General features: G+C 50.9%; 1 protein-coding gene across 3 annotated transcripts in view; it reads right to left on the reverse strand.

Moving 5' to 3' along the window:
• Positions 1 to 18,220, reverse strand: part of Sorcs2 (sortilin related VPS10 domain containing receptor 2) — a 383,934-nt gene that overhangs the window by 124,821 nt on the left and 240,893 nt on the right. The gene's annotated exons all lie outside the window — the stretch shown is intronic.

Genomic DNA, 18,220 nt, shown 5'->3' on the forward strand with positions numbered 1-18,220 from the left:
GGATATGATTCTGGGGAGAAGTGACATATGTTAGGTCAAATGCCAAGAGCAGGGCATCACAGATGACAGAAAAGGCCTGGAACTGGGCAACTCAAAGAGGCCTAGGAAGCTGAGCTGTGGACCTAAGTAGGCATCCAGGGCTAAGACAAGCCTTGCTTCACCCCCGTAGGAGTTCCAGTGGGTGCATGGGACCAGAAAGATGGGGGTTGAAGGCCAGTCTACAAATCTCCTGGAACAGATGCAAAGACTCTCAAGGAAGGCTCCACATCACTGTAGACACAGCAGCCGCTCAGTGGAGTGCAGGACCTTGGATCCACTGAAGTCAAGCAAAATCGAGTTGAGGCTCTGTTTCCCAAACAGACACTAACTCACCTTTTCCCACTGACACGATCCTGGTCAAGGTGGACAGCTGGGAAGAGTGTGATGGGTCACAGGACCCCGAAGTGGCTCTGGGGTCACGATGAGCTCCTTCCTGCCAAACACACCTCTCTGTTCTGTTCATGGGTCTGATTGACCTCAATCCATTCCCTACCGTCTCTATGTCTGTAGAGGCACCACCGGGGTTGCTCTGGACCTGATCCTCCTCATTTGCAAATGGAGTTGGAACATGAAGATTATTCCTGGGCTGAGAGCATTCACAGACACGGAGTGTTTACAGATGTGTGACACTCACAGACATGGACAATTCACAGATGTGAAGAACTCACAGGCATAGGACAGTCACAGAAACAAACTACTCCCATTCATGAAGTACTCACTGGTGTGGATAATTAACAGGCATTAACTGCCTGCAGGTGTGGAACACTCACGGGCACAGGACTCATAGGGATAGAGGTCTCACATTTGGAACACTCACAGACAGACACAGAGCACTCACAAGAGTGGACCATTAATGGACACAGAGCATTTATGGGTAAAGAATACTCACAGATGTGAGCACTCATGGATGCAGGGCACTCACAGGCATACAGTACTCACAGATGTGGAGCACTTACAGGTGAAAAGAACTCACAGATATGGAGCACTCAAAAACGCAGAACACTCAGATATGGAGCACTCACAGATGCAGAACACTCACAGAGGCAGAGTACTCACAGACATGGAGCACTCACAGGCATGGAGCACTCACAGATGCAGAGCACTCACAGATGCAGAGCACTCACAGATGCAGAGCACCCATACCATGGAGCATTCACAGATGCAGAGCACTCACAGGCAAGGAACACTTACGGCCACAGAGTGTGGAGCACTCAGACCATGTTTGTGGGACTCTTCTACATGCTATGAGCCAAGAACCATTTATCAACAGTGCAACACCCAGGGTTTCATCCACTCCTTTCCATGGAAACTGTATCCTGCAACCCAGTATTGTTCCTATAACTTCTCAAAGCAAGAGACTCCACGTGGTTCATACACAGGAAGGAGACTTTCCAAAGGTGCTTAACTGTGGAGGGCACTTGGCCAATATTCAATGGATGAGCACGTGATTATAATTATGATAATAGAATCTAGCCCACGGCAGTTAATTCAATTCCCAGTCTCCATGGTTGGTTATTAATCTCTAGCTACTTAATAAGTGTGATAAAGAGATGAATCTCTGCGTTGCTAGGACACTTCACAGTCTGTAAAGCACACGACAGTCATCACGGTCCTTTCTTATCTTTACAACATTTCGATCTCGCAAGATCCAGAAGCGAGATCTGTAAATCTACCCCCAATTTACAGACAGAGTAAGCAAGGCTCAAATCTGAAGAGTCATATGCCACCTCACCACTCCGTTGAAGGGTTTATGATCTTTATAAGAGTAAGGAAGAGGTGAAGAACAGAGTCGTTTTCTAGAACTGATGAACTAAATACAAACTTAATGGTCCTCTGCTGTGTTCTTTGTAGCCTTCCTGCATCTGCCCTGACCACCCATGTGTGATTTTGCATACTCGTCTCCCCACTGAATAGACAGTAAGCCAATGGCATAGCCTGGTGCCAATTGAGGGGGGTGGATGTCTGGATAGATGGACTGATGTATGTATGATTGACTTGATGGACAAACAGATGAATGGATGGGTGAGGGACAAATAGACAAGTGGATGGCTGGATCGACAGATGGCTGGTTGGCTGCCTAGGCAGGTGGAGAGGCAGACATGCCACTGAATGGTTGGGGAGGAAGGTGATCTCTGGAGTGTAGGGCATTAGCACATGTCCTTAAGCACATAGATTTTCTCCTTGTGAAAACCAGGCTTAGTGGAGATCTCCAGCATCCCAAGACCATGCTTCAGCTCCCCTCATCTTTCCACAGCATCTTGGCCACTCCTGACGTTTACAGTCACGTACACCCTCCTCACAGAATGAGAACACTGACTGGGTTCCCAAGTCTGAACACCTGTGTGGATGGATGAGGAAATGAGAGCATCTCCCAATCGGGTTTATGTGGGGCGGCAGATGGAGGCACAGCTGAGCACCTGCCCTGGCGTCTCCCTAGTCTGTAGGACTGGTATGTGGTATCCAGGCATTGTACTCTTGGTTCCTATAGGTTCCTGTCAGGGCTAAGGCTTGGGCATCGTTGGAAAGGGCCTTCTAGGAAGTTCTATCTGAATTCTGCCTGCTCTAACTCATCCAGAGGCAATTTCAGAGAGATTGCACCTAACTGCTCCCTGGGAAAGTGGCCATTAAAATGACAGTTTAACAGTGCCACACGCACAGGGCTGGGGGTTCTCGAATGGTCCGTCTCATGCAATCACCATCACTTTTAAACGGCAAGTGCTCAGTCTGCAGGGGGCTTTAGAGGTCATTTGTTGATGGGAATTTCAGAACTTTCCATGACTGGCTAGAGCAAACCACCTCACTGAGCACCTCAGCCGTGTTCCGTTCTTTGTGCCAAGCGAAGACCTGGCCTGAGCTGCAGACCCAGACACAGACCATACCTGCAAGGATGGTTGCACACTCACACCTGAGTAGTAGCACCTAGTCCCACCCACTGGCAGCCTTGGCTCCTAAGCACCCTGCTGGAGCATCCAGCGCAATGCCCTTCCTACCACTCACCTTGAGCTACAGCATCTACTGGCACGGTCTGGCCAAGCAACTGCTTTCCACTCTCCTCTGCATAGCTAGCTCTCAGGAGCTGACTTCATACAGTGGCTATCACGGGGAATAGCCTGGCTCTGGGCTCCTGCACTCCAAGAGTTTCAAAGGCAGCATTTATGTTATTTTGCAGAAACCCCGTACGTCTTGCCAGGCCCCAGCAGCATCTTGAGCATAAGGATATCTTTTTCATCTCTCTCCCTTCAAATACACTGAACATCTGACCTCAGCCACTTCAAACGTGGCTGCTGCAGGCAGCAAGATGACTCAAGGGGTAAAGGCACTTGCTGTACAAGCCTGGCAGCCTGAGCTGGACCCTGGAGCTCGTGCAAAAGTGGGAGGAGAGAATTGACTTGCAGAGCTAGCCTCTGATCACCACACATGCCATGGTACATGTGGCCACACCACACACACACAATTTTCTTTAATTAAATGGTTGCTGGGTGTGAGTATCTTTATAGTGGATTATCTAGCACCAGAGCCAGCTCATGGGAAAGTGTTCTTGACTGGGGTAGAAGCTGAGGTAGAGCCAAGCTGGCTCGCCATGGAGATGACACAGAGGGGTCCTAATCATAACATCTGGAATCACAATGTCATCTGCCAGTTGACAAATGACTTCCCTACCTTGTAGGCTTACCAGGTCCATAGACAACATCTAGCCTCCAGAGTGTGCCCCTGGGAATGATGGGAAGCAGATGCTGTCTCTTCCCTCGCCCCATTCTCTCTCAGCCCTCCCTCCCCAACAGGATGCAAAGCCAAGGTCAATACCTGCACCTATGATGAGGCCACCTGGTCGTCTGGGATTTCCCCATCTCATGTGGCTGAGTTTACGAGTGTTCTGACTGTCAACCATTCCCTTCTGCTTGTGTTCTCTCCTGTGTGCCTCTCTTCCTTTTCACTTGCATGGGTGACAAACATCCTGACTGTGTACAGCAAAGGCTATTTAAAAATTGTACGAAACTACTTCTCAAGGAACGCTTCTCCCTGGGTCTAATACAAGAAGGGGACTGGCGCTTTCTGACAGCCCTCTGCCTCTGCCTCTCCTCCCTCTGCCTCTGCCTCTCCTCCCTCTGCCTCTGCCTCTCCTCCCTCTGCCTCTGCCTCTCCTCCGTCTCTCTCTTCTCCATATTCCATCCTCATTGATACATTTTCCTTCCTAGGAAAATAGTTTGGCACAGATAACAGTTTCCCACCCATTCAGTTGTGTGTGGGAGCCGCTTGTTCCCTGTCCCCACTGTACGCTGCTAATTGCTTCTGTCTTACCCACGTGGAACCTCATCTATGCCTCTGCAGCAAATATTTTTCAAGATATCTTGCCTTAGATACCATCCCTGGTGTGTATAATTTACTATCTTACTAATTTATTATTTTCTATTTATAGATGGCTGTAGTCTAACCTACAAGGACAGTTTAGTTGGGTATAAAATCATAAGTTCAGACTCTTCTGTGTCTGTTAGCTTTGAAAAGCATTTTACTATTTTGAAGTTCAATGCTGAAAATATAGTTTTGTCTTTGACAGATAACTACATCTTTTTTATTTTTTGAAATAAATAAATTATTTGTACCTCATAATTAAAGAAAAAAATCAGAACACTAAGAGCAACTCAGCAATGGCTGTGTCTCCTGCTCTCCTCCCCGAAGGCATCCAACACCCACGCAGAGATGCAGGGGCTCCCAGGCTGGTGTTTGGTCATCTTTCTATCCATGACACCTTCCATCCTCACTCCCCAAGAGCTCCCTCAGCTCATCCTCCACACCTCACTTGTTTTGTTTGCCCCATACATCCTGCCCCCATGCATCCACAGCGGTCTTTCAACTTTTCCCTGGCTCTCACACCCACCTCCTCCCCCAGCTATTTTTCATATCTATCCCGTTCCCACCAAACCCCTCTTTCTGCCTCTGCTCTTGCCATACCTCAGTTCATTGAGATGTTATGAACATGGACTTCGTGATTAGAGAGAGGTTGGCAGGTGTGTGTGAGGCAAACTTTCGGGCTGCCTTGGAGCAGGTGCGCCAGAGGGAGAGGCCACCGCTGGGTGGCACTGTGGAGCCTCTAAGGTGAACCGGGTGCCCAGGCTCCCTCTTCACATAGGGAGGGGAGGGAGCAGGAGGGCTCTACTCCTCTAGGTCTGCCTTTGTTTCCTGTGGTTATCTGGTGGGTGCTCTGCCTTCACAGCCCCCCCATGTGTATAATAGATAGATATAGATATAGATATAGATATAGATATAGATATAGATATAGATATAGATATAGATATAGATAGTCAGGGAGTTGAGGAGCAGTGGCTGGCACAGCTATATAAGAGAAACCAGGATCTCTCTCAAAGAGCTCGAGAATAGCAGGGTCACAAGGCAGGCAGCATCACCGTTTGGCTCACTAAATGTGCCAGTGTCTGGAGTACAAAGACACCATCCGAAGGTATTTATCTTCTAGCCACAGAAAGAAAACTAGCCCATCAGTGCCAAGGTCAGAAACCACAAAGACCCCTGGCCAGAAACTCCAGGGGCTCGCCCACCCCGTCCCCACTGGGTCTCCCCCAAAGCTCAGGGTATTTACTTTCCTGTCAGTAAGGGAGACACCATACCTTATTAAAAGTACAGCAGGACACAGAGGACAGCTAATGGCTAATTTATATGGGACAAATAGCTATTTAATTGCTCTCTAATTACATGACAATTAGAATTCATGCCGCAGCCATGTCCTTGAGTTCCTGTTTATGACCCACGTGGAGAGCAGTTTTTCTGTGCCTGTAGCCATTTTAGACTCCACAATGTACAGAACTGGCGGCACGGTGACGAGGCATAATTAGCCGTGTAACTGCTTTCCTATACCCCAGTAATTACACGGTGGTATTATCTGTACATTATCATTTATTCATACACCCAATCCTTTGTGAACCAGTCTCCTTTCATGAATAGCCCTGACCCAGCAGGTGCCAATCAATTATTCAGAGTCACAAAAGACCATGTGATGGGAATGGGGCTAACATGCTGTTACTGCTCAGGTGCAAAGGCCCTGAGGTGACGCAGTCGTGAGCATCGGACACCCAATTCCTGATGGTTGAGCAGACCCAGCTCTGCAGCGGGACAGCAAGCAAGCGTGGGATGCACAGAACCATCTCCACTGCAGTCAGCTCTTCGTCGCCGGGTCAAGGCTCCTCTGCATGTGCCAGCTCTGAGAGGCCCTCTGTCCAGTGCTCAGGCACAGACTGCCTATCCTCTCCTCTACCTTCCTTCTGGGCTGGGATTTTTTTCAGTATCCAGACCTTTGGCTGGACCCAACATGTCTAGTAGCACAACGACAGGCAGATGTCCACTGGATCAAACTGGAAAGAGAGCCCCCAGGGAGTCCCAGCTGACAAATACAGCAAGACTCCTCTGGAAGGGTTGGGAGGCAGGGGCACTGTGCCGCAAAGCCGCAATAGCAAAGTCACCTTGCTTGTGTTCATCAGTTCTAGCACCTTCTACCATGGATGGCAGAAAACAATCAAGGCACCACTGAAACTTCTAGGAGCACAGAGGTCATCCCGAAACATTCCCCGGCCAGGAAAGATGAGGGCAAGCCACCAGAGCCCGCCTTGGAAATGACATGGTCTAAACAGAAGACCTCCCCGAAAGCAGGGGTGCAGCTGGTTCATAGCCTCTTGGCAGGTAGGGAGCAGGCAGCTCCACCCTGCAGCAGTCATGGCCCCTGCTGCTCCTGGCGCTCGACTCAGAAGACACACTAGAAACTTGATTCTGTAGACATACAGGGCAATGAACCCATGATGTCTGGAACTACCAGGCCTATGGTGATTTGGTAGGGCAATAGGTCCTTTCCCGTAAGAGTTTCTCACCAATGTCACCCCCTGGTACCCCTTCTCCAGAGGAGGCCCCTGAAGGGCTGAGGTTTGGTTCTACAGTGACCCCCCTGACCTGCTCAGGAGATGGCAATGAGTGTGGAGGGTCAGCCTCTGCTTTATTTTGTCTAGAGGTGCCAGCATTTCTTGGCTGCACACCCTTCCTTCACCTGCAGAGCCACAACACAGCATCTTCAATCTCTATCTAAACCCCTGCCTTCCTCCTCTAAGGATCTTGTGGTGACAGTGGGGCTCTTCAGGGGAGGTGGTGTCCTTGCCTTACAATCCTCAATTTAATCCCATCCTCAAAGTCTGGGTTGGCACATAAGGTGATAAGTCTGAGACTCTGGGGATCAGATGTCTGCATCTCTGGGGGAAGGGATGTCACTCGGACTCCACAGTGCATAGAGACAGGACAAAGGATGAGCTCCCTAGTGGTCGATGTCATCCATCCACAGCACTGGAGACTCCTAGAGTCGGCCCATGTGCATGGCTAATAGAAAAAAAAAAGGCGGTCAGAGAGCTTCAACTCTGGCTGTATCTCCTCCCTTTATCCTACACCCCCATCAGACTGACAGAAGAAGAACCATGGAGAGGTGGACATGTTTCCCCATGTAGCGACAGACACGTGGTCACTGAGTGTTTCTGGTGACACCATCCCATCTTTTAGCCAGCGATTCTGATCACGGATTACTTGTAGGAAGAGAATTCTCTTTGCTTCCGAAAAGAACGTGACAATTGCTGTGTTCTGGATGGAGGAGGCAGGGCATGAACGGTACAGAGCAGAAGCCCAGGCACTGGCCAGAAACAAACAGCCACAAGTGGGTGCTGTGTTCTTAAATTTCACCAGGGACTTTTCAAAGTCAGTTTGTTCACCACACAGTCACTTGTTCAAGGCATTATTCGGGCATGGGGCTGGGAGCTGGAGGCAACGGCTGAAGAAATGCAGGTCTTCCCGTGGGTGTTTCCCCTCGGTGCCGAGAATGGCTCCAGAGCCCCACACAGGGGCACCTTTGCTGCTAGGCTGTGACAGGGGAAGGGTGGAAGGGTCCATGCTGGGGTCCTGAACTTAGCTGGTGTTAGAAAAGGTAGGTGAGACTTGGAGAACTGAGGGAGGGAAGTGGGGCCTGAGCAAAGGCTCTGTGAGTGGGCTCACTTCTGCAGTCAGTTGGCAGTGGGCACAACTGGCAGTCCTATGTGCTGAGGTGGGAAGGTGAGCAGGCCCAGGCTAGAAAACAGGATCTCAAAGCCAGACCAAGGCTCCAAGCATATGCCAGGGATGAAGAGTGTTCCGGCAGAGCTGGGTTCTGTAAGCAGAGGGAATGCCAGGGTGACCCAGAGAAGGTTGCTGAAGTCATGAGGGCAGGGGAGGGGCAGGATGTGGGATGCTGGGAGCCATGGGCCCTGCACCCTTGTGTGGATGTGGTGTCATTCATGTAGCAAAGGCTCAGAGAAGACCATCTTTGTCAGACAAGCATGGGACAGATTTGGTTTAGCAGCCTTGGGATTCAGGGACTGGGAAAGCAGACAGAGGGTGCTGCAAATAAAAAGCAGAAGCTGGAGCCCCTCCCCCAGCTATGCAGGGTGCTCGCACCTGCCTGGGGAAACCCAGTGTGGAGCCCATTTGCAAACTCCAGCTATTTTTACCAAACAGAAATCCTTTAAGCTTCATGAGAGGCCCCAATACACAAGGGATAAAAACAATATTTGCAACTGTTTTCGATAGACATGGAAAAGGATGAAATTGAGGCTGCAGCAAACACAGCTTATCAGATGATGTGTCCTGGAGTCCCATTTCTCGTTTAACAGAAACTGAGCAGGGTTTCATGGGATTAGGTATTAGCCATGAAAATGAAGATCAGCAGAGGGGGACAGGGATCAGCATGGGAACAGGGATCAGAGGAGGGATAGGCAATGGGAGCAAGGATCAGAAGAGGGAATGGGGATCAGCCGTGGGTATGGACATCACCCGTGAGAGTGAGGATTAGCATGGGAGCAAAGACAGCTGTGGGAATGAGGATCAGTCCCGGAAATGAAAATCATCTGCATGCTCTTTCGGGCATTTTCATCTTCAGTGAGGCCAGGTGCGGAAAATGCCCTGGTTGTGGCTATACAGGATAAAGCTGCTGGCCTTCCCCGCCGTGCGATATGGTCACCTTGCTGGGTCCTCTCAGCTGCCTTTAGGCACAAGGGAAGTAAACCCACAGTCTCCTCTTTTTCCAAAGGGACAGAGCTGTTTATTTACTGGATGCTAAGTCAGCAGGGACTCCCTTTAAGGAGATATGTAGGATTAAAGTAAAGAGGGGTTAGGAGATACAGAACTACCTAAGGACCAGTGAGCCACCCCAGGCTCAGACCCCCTCTTTGGGTACCTGGAGTGATACCCAGACCCTGGATAAATGGCAGGACAAAGAGAGATGCCAGAACCCTACTCAAGACTGCTCTGCCTTCTGTCAGATTGGTGCCCAAGGCCAAGTTCTGAGCGTATCTAAGCCACCACTGAAATGACGACTTCTTATCTCCATGGTCATGAGGAAGGAGAGAGAGAGGACCTAGCAGCCTTCATGGTATTGAAAGCAAGCTTTCCCCCGGCTCTGTCACATGCGGACCCCTGACCCCAGGTGATAGCATCTGGAGTGTGAGCCTTTGCAAGGTAACTAGAACATGGGAGCGCAGCCACCATAAAAGGGACCAGGACCCTTTCTTATAGAAGAGGCCTAAATCTGGACATGTCTTTTCCTATGTGAGGACACAGACAATGGGACCTGCAATCTAAGAGAACTGACCCCAGAAGCTATCCATGCTGGCACTGGATCTCGGACGTGCAGCCTCTAAGACAGGAAGTAAATGGGCATTGCTGTTTATTTCAGTGAGTCTATGGTACCCAGTGACAACTTGAGCTAACAGAGATCTGTCCCTGATGACAGTGTCACAAAGCCTTCAGTATACATGGGTGGTGTGAAAGAGGCCCGGCTCCAAAGACAGGGCATCTCAGTACAAAATGACTGTCATCCAAGGCTATGGAGAAAGAAGTATTTGGGCTCCAGAGCACGTAAACGCAAATCCACTCAGTTCCCAATCCTTGATGATCAGGGACCTGGGGCAGCCACTAGTCCCCTAGGAGCCTGACAACGTGGCCCTACTTAGCATCTCGAGGATACTGCTTTGTCTGTGTGTGTGGCCTCTGTCATTGCTGGGTCCTCCTGAAGTCTCAGTACTCCCTGTACTCATGAGAAACACAAGGAGTCACCATGGTGACCCGAGCTCCTGTCACACAGTAGGTTCTCCTGGCTGTGGAATCCTTGAGGAAGAAGAGGGCGTACTGTGGCATGAGTGACTGCCCTGAGGCCATTTTCATTCTGCTCATCCTCACTTTGGGGTATGAGAGTCTATGCATCTTCAGAGACGGAATTGAGTCTTATCTGCCTTGGACCAGCTCCCGAGGTGAAAGGCCCTGGAGGTATCTCTGAGAAGCCTGGGCTCTTGGCCTCTCTCCAGTGGTATCCTAATGACTTTCAGATGGCTTAATTCCTTATGCATTAGGCTGGCATTGCAAGGGGTTCACTGTTTCTGAAACAAAATATTTGTATATAGGCAGCCCAATGAGTTGGTGTTCCTTGAACAGGAGAGGTGACTGGCTACGGGGGGGGGGGGGGTTGGAGTGTGTGTGTGTGTGTGTGTGTGTGTGTGTACTGGGCCTTGTCATTTGGCAGAAAAGATTGATAGAACTCTCACCAGGGTCCTGTGCTCTGGCTTCTCTCACTGGCCCTCCACCATTCTGGAAGAAAAAGACTCTGCAAGCTTGAACCTTCTCATGAAACAAGTCCAGAGAGGCCAGAGGCCAACAGGGATGACCCAGGGGTCCCAGTTTTGTTCAGAGAGCTGGAGTGTTCAGATCCATGCTAGTCCTGCTCCCTACGGCAGGGAAGTCACACTGGGGCCACTGCCTCCTCTTTGATGCTAAGGCTTGATAGAGCTCAGGATCAAATAGGGAAAGATCTGAAGAGGCTTATCCTGGGCTGGTACCCCCAGGGAGCCCACCCAGAAAACGGGCCCAGAAGTAAGCACACACAGTTCTTTCCCCCATTTCCCAGACACTCTGGGTGGTGGACTCTCCAAGTTCCATTCTGGGGCCTTCAAGTTACCTCCTCAAAGGCACCTCATGTCAGGGATTGGCATCCCCTCTTTGACAGGACATCACTGACCACCAAGGTCAGACTCACAGGGATCAGAGGCAGCACCACTGGTAATGGGATGGGCACTGGCCTAGTGAGTGGATGGACAGATGGATAGATGGAAAGATAGATGAATGGGTAGTTGGTTAAATAGTTGCCTCTTCCTGATTCTTGCCGCCTCTCCAGTCCTATATTCCAATCAAAGGAGTTCCATAAAAGCCACATCAATTGCAAGATCCCTTCCTTCCCCTATGCAGAAGCTTCCTGAGTCTGTGGTATTTATTATCTGTTCTCGAGTCTGACCTCTAAGACCCTCAAACTCTGACTGTACAAGGTAAGGTCCTGAAATCTCGATTCTCTGTGTCCTTGCTGGCCACATTCCCAGCATGTCTCCCCATGCTTACGACAGTCCTGACCCACGGGATGAGGAGGGATGCTAGAGTGTGTCTCATGAAGGGTGGGGTAGAAGAAGGGTATTGACCATGCACAAGGGTTGGGGGACACCAGATCCCAGATGGCAAACCTTCATCAGCCCACTAAGCTTTATGAGCCCCAGTCTCTGGCTGCAGATCTGAGCACCAGCAGTACTGACCATGGTTCTGAGGACCAAGCTGCCTGGCTTTGTCAGCATCAGGGGCTGCCATGACCAAGCCAACAGACCATGAAACTGCCTCTTTAAGATGCCAGTGGCTCTAAGAAACCCTTCTTCCCTCCCTCTCTCTCCCTACCCCCTCTCTCTAACAGAAAATTGAGAAGCCATGCAGTGTTGTTATTTTTACAGTTAGTAATTAATGGGCCTACCCAGTACCTGGCACCTCTGTGCTCCTCTGTCACACAGGCTTAGCCTCAGCTAAATCACAACAGTGCAAAACTTTCCCCCAGCTTCCCCCAAACTTAGAAAAGTCAGGTATCCCCTTGTTTGCGGGTTTCTCTGAAGGCTCTTCTCTGGGCCTGTCCCACTATGGTGTCCATGACAACGCCCCCCCCCCCAGCCTTACTCTGATCATAAGTCATCCCTATGAAGGACTTTCTATATCTTTCCTGTTGCATTTCTTTTTCTAACTTCTATCTCAAGGCCTGACAGCTGCTCCCAGGCTGCATCTCTGTTAAGGCAAAGCCTCACCTTCAGTACGGAGGGGTCAGGGCATCCTCCTCAGGGGCAGGCAAGGGCTGACAAATCACCATAGGCACATGGCTCCAAGTATGGCATCCAGGGACCCTGCCACACTGCTGGTGTCTCTGGACACTCAGTTTAGAACACCAGGATCAAAGAGGACATGTCTGCTCTCACGTTGCCTGGCACCCTTTTCTCTTGTGCACAGCCACTGTGGATTCTGTCAAGACATCATGTGTTCACACCCAGGCACCATGCCAGGATGCCTCACTGAGAAGTTGTCCCTTCCTGCTCCTTTCCCCCTGTCACCCTGCCACCCTGCCACTCCTCCAGTCCAGGATACAGATGTGGCCTCTGGTCTCTGATCCAGCTGTGGACCAGGGGAGGAATGCTGCAGATGAGAGAACAGACAAGCCCGGAAGACGGTGGTGACTCCATCAGGAATAGGAGCAGGAAGGTGATGGGGAGGTGCCCTGTATAGGCTGCCAGGGAGCCCTGGAGGAGCCCTGCTCTTCATGATATCTTGATGGAGCGTATCAAGGAGAACGACCTTGATTTGCAGATGTGCAGCAACACTGAGTCTCTCAGTGCTCCCTGAGACCCACACAGCCATTTCCCAGGGAAAATGATCATCCCACCTGCTCGTTCGGAAGCACAGCATGAGCTTGCTTGAGACCCCCAACATGCATATATGCGTGCGCGCGCGCACACACACACACAGAGCTTTTTATGCTCCTGGTACATGTTGAGGCATATTGAGCATGAGTCCTGGCTGCCAAGCCATATGTAAGTATGCCGCGGCAGGGCCATCCTCTACGTCATGAAAAGACACAGATATCATGTACCAAAGTCCAGTCTAAATATGAGCATGAAGTTAAATGTGCTTCTCAGATCATTTCTGGTTCACAGGGAGTCAGTGGTTCTGCTGGTGACACAGAGGTTGGCTAAAGTTTCAGCCCGGTGTCAGCCATGGTAAGACAGGATGCACAGTAGGGACTTGACCCCTTCTGAGTTACACACGCAGACTCAGAACCTTAAAGCATCCCTGGAGGATGGGTCACTAGAGATGAGATAATATCGTGATCCACATGTTGTAGCCTGTAAGCAGAAGCTGAGGGCTAGGAAGCACAGAGCCTGGGATCCAAGCCCTCAAAAAGCCTGTCCTCCCATCCTTCGGGCCTTCTTTCCTTGGGCTACATTCTTGATCAGATGTTAGGCCCAAGGCAGAAAGTAGGCCCCTCAGAAGGACCGACCTCAAAGCAGCAGACAGCACAGCTGGGCACGTACTTCAGTGTGGGAAGGAAAAAGGACCCACATACTGCTGGGAAATCTGAGTTAAGTCTAGACTGAGATTGGATCTGGGATCCTCAAATCCTCCACAGTGTCAGAGAGAGCCACCAGGTTGCTGTGTTCTGACTGGATTGCAGTGACTGGAGGGGTTGGGCTGTCCTTGGTATTCTCCAAGCACAGAACTAAGCCTGCACTGCCATAGCCATGGAACAGGAGCTGATCTTAGATTACACACTGCTCTGGCCCACACCAGAGAAGAGGAGAGGAGAACCTGGATTACCACAAGGGCGTCTGTGAGCTGGGCAGAGATGGGGCTTCTGCTGTGGTGGAGCAGGAACAAGGTAGAGCTGGGCTCAGCACTGTGGACTCACAATAGCTTAGGGGAAGATCGGGAGAGAGGAAAGACAGACTGGCAAAGAAGCTAGCAGTGTGGGGAGAACCCGTAAAGGCAGCAGGCAGACCCACACATGCAGTCCAGCAAGAGCATCACACAGCTCAAAAGGGTCCAGAGGAATCCACAGGCCGGGGCTGAGGGCAGGGACAGAGCTGACGATCAATAGAGCTGGAAGACCCCCCTTGTGACGTCATCCCAGGAGACCCACAGACCTGGGATCCAAGCTGCTGTCAGATCTCTGCACGGGTCTCCTCCCACTGTTTGGGCTCCTATGGGGATGAAGCCTGATGGGGCACCTGGGACTGAGGCACTCTTGACCCACTTGTGAGGACTCATGGAAGTCTGTTCACCCACCTGGGCCTCTCCCTCTCCCCTGTAAAACATAAGACTGCAGGAACCCTCGCCCAGGGGTTCTTCTAGGACACATGCATGCAAGGTTGCACACAGCAGCCTCTCTGGCAACTGAGTCCTAGGGGACCCTGCCTTCCCTGTCACCACTGGCTTGCCTGCAAAATGCAGGTACTGGCTCTTGGCAATGATGCCAGCTTCTCAGATGCAGGGTTGTGGTTTGATCCACTTGTTCCCCACCTTGTAAGGCTGGCAGGTGGCTTCTCATGAGCCTCGCAGTAGGGGGGGGGAGCGAAGGAAGGGGATGAGTGAAGAAAGACTGACATACTCTGGCCACAAGTCACAGGGAGGGCCTCAGTAAAGTGGACAGGGGACCTGGGAATCAGCATTCTCTCAGGCCATCCGTTCCTCAAGGGTTTTCTTGGTGACAAGGTATGTGTGAGATTTCAGCATCCAATCCAACATAAATACCTTGTACATGATGACAATCCCCATGAATTTTTAATGCAAAACATGACACTTAAAAGCCTTTCTCAGTAGGCATCTCTTCAGGACCAGACCTTCACAGCTCTCCATGCTCCAGCACTCTTGGGGACCATTTGGAGATGTGTTTGCCACATAAAGCCAGTGTGAGGACCACGGCAACTCGGAAGGGAGAGTCACAGGCCAGAGTTATGTCTGAGGTGGCAGAAAGTCATGCCTAGGGCCACACTCTGATTATATTGCAGGCAAGACAAAAATCAAAGAGAGCTCGTTCTGAAGACAGCTCCCAAAGTGGTCTCTTAAGAAGCCAAAAAAGGACGGCTCCGTCTGTAATTGCTACAAAATGGCTTCCTAATCGGATTCCCACTTTGCAGCAGAGCTACAACAGGGAGTGCCTCGCACAGGGGCCCTGCCAGAGACGGCCTTACCACCCCACATCACAGTCAAAGTGGGGGCAGGGGCAGATGGGGCATCCACTTTGGTGTCTTTTCTTAATCTTCTCACAGACATGCTGAATGGACTCCAGGCTTTCTCAGGCCCCATTGGGCTCTCCAAGGTTCTAGAAGGTTCTAGCTATCCATGAAGCTTCCTAGGTCCAGCAAAGGATGGGGTCACATCAGGTCCTCAGCCTGCATCTGGCCTGGGCAAAGCATTTCATCCATAGCACCAGGGTTCAGCTCGGTGACCAGTCAGACCTTTGCCTGATCTATGAGTGGACTGCCGGAGCCTACAAGGAGGAGCATGGAGACCCAGCTGCCTCCTGTAGAGGTCTATAGATGGCTGAAGTGTGGACAGAGCCAAGTTGGGATTGCTTCCCCAGTGGGTGCTCTGCCCGTGCATGGGTTTCTGAGAGGCCAGCAGAGGCCAGGAGAACGGAACTCACGGGGCTTTGCACAGCCTTCAGTTTGCAGTCCTCACTTACACATGGGGAAAATGGGGCCCAGAGGGGAACCAGGATACATCAGATAGCACAAGCCAACAGCCAGCAGACTGAGCCTGGAATAAGGCAAAGACTTGCCATTTTCTTGCCCCCTGGCAACATGGAACTGAATTGGGCTGGGTTAGGCTGAGTCAGCATGGATGCAGGGAGTGTTCAAACCACACATCCCTAGCAGGGCTGATTGTTGTGTCCTTTTAAAACTGCAAATGTCTCGCTGCCCCATCTCAGCGGCTGCAGAAGCCAAGAATTCTGAATGTGAACCAGACTGCACAGAAGGCTCTTCCAGAACTCTCTACTGAGCCCATAGTCCACACATCACGGCTTTCTGTTGTATGCACCATCACTGAGGCTTGGCGGGGGTGGCTCAAGGTTGTGGTCCCAGTCCAAGAAGGAACCTTAGGCCTGACCTCACTGCTCCCCCCCGCCCGGGAAGCCTTCCCTACCCTCACAGCATCCGAGGCTCTCTTGGTTCTTACTATCTTGGCTACCCCTGCCATCTTCCTTTCATATATGAACACAGCCTGCAGGCTGCCCTGTAAACTCCTTACCGCCCTGGCACCAATGCTGGCTGAACCCATATGACTTGAGAATTGCTCTAGCAATGGGAACATGGAGCTGTTTACTGAGTCTGGCCTTCAGCATCTACTTTCAAAGGTCACTTCTGTCACACAAACCATCACCACTACAGCAGGAAGGACACGCGGCAGATAGGGAGAAAAAGGGTCTTTCCTGATCCTTCCATGCACTTGGGGTTCCTGATTGGTAGAGGCCCCCCACAGCTGCCCTGAATGTGGACAATATCCTGTCCCCTTAGCTTAGACATGAGAAGCTGTTTCAGACGCAGGTCTCCTACTAGGAGGAGTGTGGTGAGGTGACTCTGACCTTCCCTTCCAGATCTCTACCCTGGGAACTGCGATAGCAATGCCTGACTGTTGGGAGAGCTGCGGATGGAGTGAGATTGCCTGTATGAGGCATGAGAGAGGGGTCTAAGAAGAGGCAGGAAAAGCTAAAAACAACCCACCCTCCTCCTCCTTATCTGCCAACACCCCAAGACAAGGGTCCCTTGGTCTTCTGCAGTGGCCTTCCCAAATCTACTTTCATCCTGTCCAGGAGGAAGCTTTCACGGTAGCAGAAGTCAAGGAGAGAAGATCCAAAGCCAGATGACCTGCTCTAGCAGAGAAGATGGCACCCCATTCAAAAGCAGTGGCGGGGGCTGCAGTCAGGAGTGCCTCTTGCAGAAGACCTGAGTCCAGTTCCAAGCACTCATATGGCGGCTCCTCATCACCTGTAACTACAGTCCCAAGGGATATGATGTCACCTTCATGGGTACCAGGTATACACACATGGCAGACGAATATACAAGCAGGTAAAAACTTGCTTGTACACAGAATCAAAAATTAAACCTAAATCTTACAAAAAGCAAACAGCTGAGTTCCTCTGCAGCTCCACTGCGGCACTCTGCAGGCTCCGGTCCTCCCACATACCTGACCTGCAGTGGGCCCTGCTCAGGTAAGGCTCCACTGTCTCTCTGAGTCCTGGAATCCTTGCCGAAACTACGGCCACCAGAGTACATGGCGCACTCCTGCAGCAGCACCATCTGTGTTTCCACGCCCTCTGTGGGATGCTCAAACACAGGCCCCAGGCTCTACCAGGGATGCACCTCTGGGGTTGGCCCTTGGCAGAACTAGCTTTCCCCTCCTTTTGTCCAGCATCAAACAAATAGAAAGTCATGGCTATGTGACTAGTAGGTTACTTTCTAAACACCATTTCTTTAGATTTTAGAACCTGAAACATCTGGTGGCCTGCAGGAGTAGGACCTCCTTATGCCTTAATCTGCATATCCACTAACACAAAGAACACAAGCACTGTAGGAGGCCAGGGTTGGTGACAAAGTCTGGTCAGAATGTGGGGTGGGGGACACTGGGAGTGGAGACAGCATGACAGCCATGGGATGGGTGAAGGTACCACCCAGCATGTGGTCTTCATGCCCATTGCCCATGCATCTCTCCCCCTCCCTATAAAAGCTGACTTGTACGTGTGAGTCTCCCATCATGGAAATCTGAGGATGGCAGCATCCTCAAGGAAAGGCCTTCAATAAACTTCATTTCCTTACCCTTCCATCTTAGGAGCCTTGGCCTTCAAGTTGAGAGCAGCTCGGCCTGTGTCCAGTAGCAAACTGCTGGGATTTCTCTTTTACCACCAACCAAGTACCCCTGGGACCCAGATACTGATCTTATAGGGAGCACTATGCAGGACTCACTCAAGTCTCTGTGTGAGATGCGGGCTACACCCATTTCTCTACAGGGACACTAAAGCCCAGAGAAGTGAATTAGGATTTGAACTCTGCTTTGCCTGAATCCACTCCTGTGACCTCAGACTGCTTCTCTAGATTGAGTCCAGCATTCTGACTTCATACTAGGGTCTCCAGGTGCACCAAGATATAGCCGAACACACGCAGGAGGGGTTGCCCGTGTTCTTCCCTCTTCTACATCTAGACGGAAGAAGAAACTAGAAACTAAGACAAAGAGACAGCAAGCAACGCTCTTAGATAAAACCAAACCA

Source organism: Chionomys nivalis, chromosome 6 (genome assembly GCF_950005125.1).
Source record: "Chionomys nivalis chromosome 6, mChiNiv1.1, whole genome shotgun sequence".
Taxonomy (NCBI): domain Eukaryota; kingdom Metazoa; phylum Chordata; class Mammalia; order Rodentia; family Cricetidae; genus Chionomys; species Chionomys nivalis.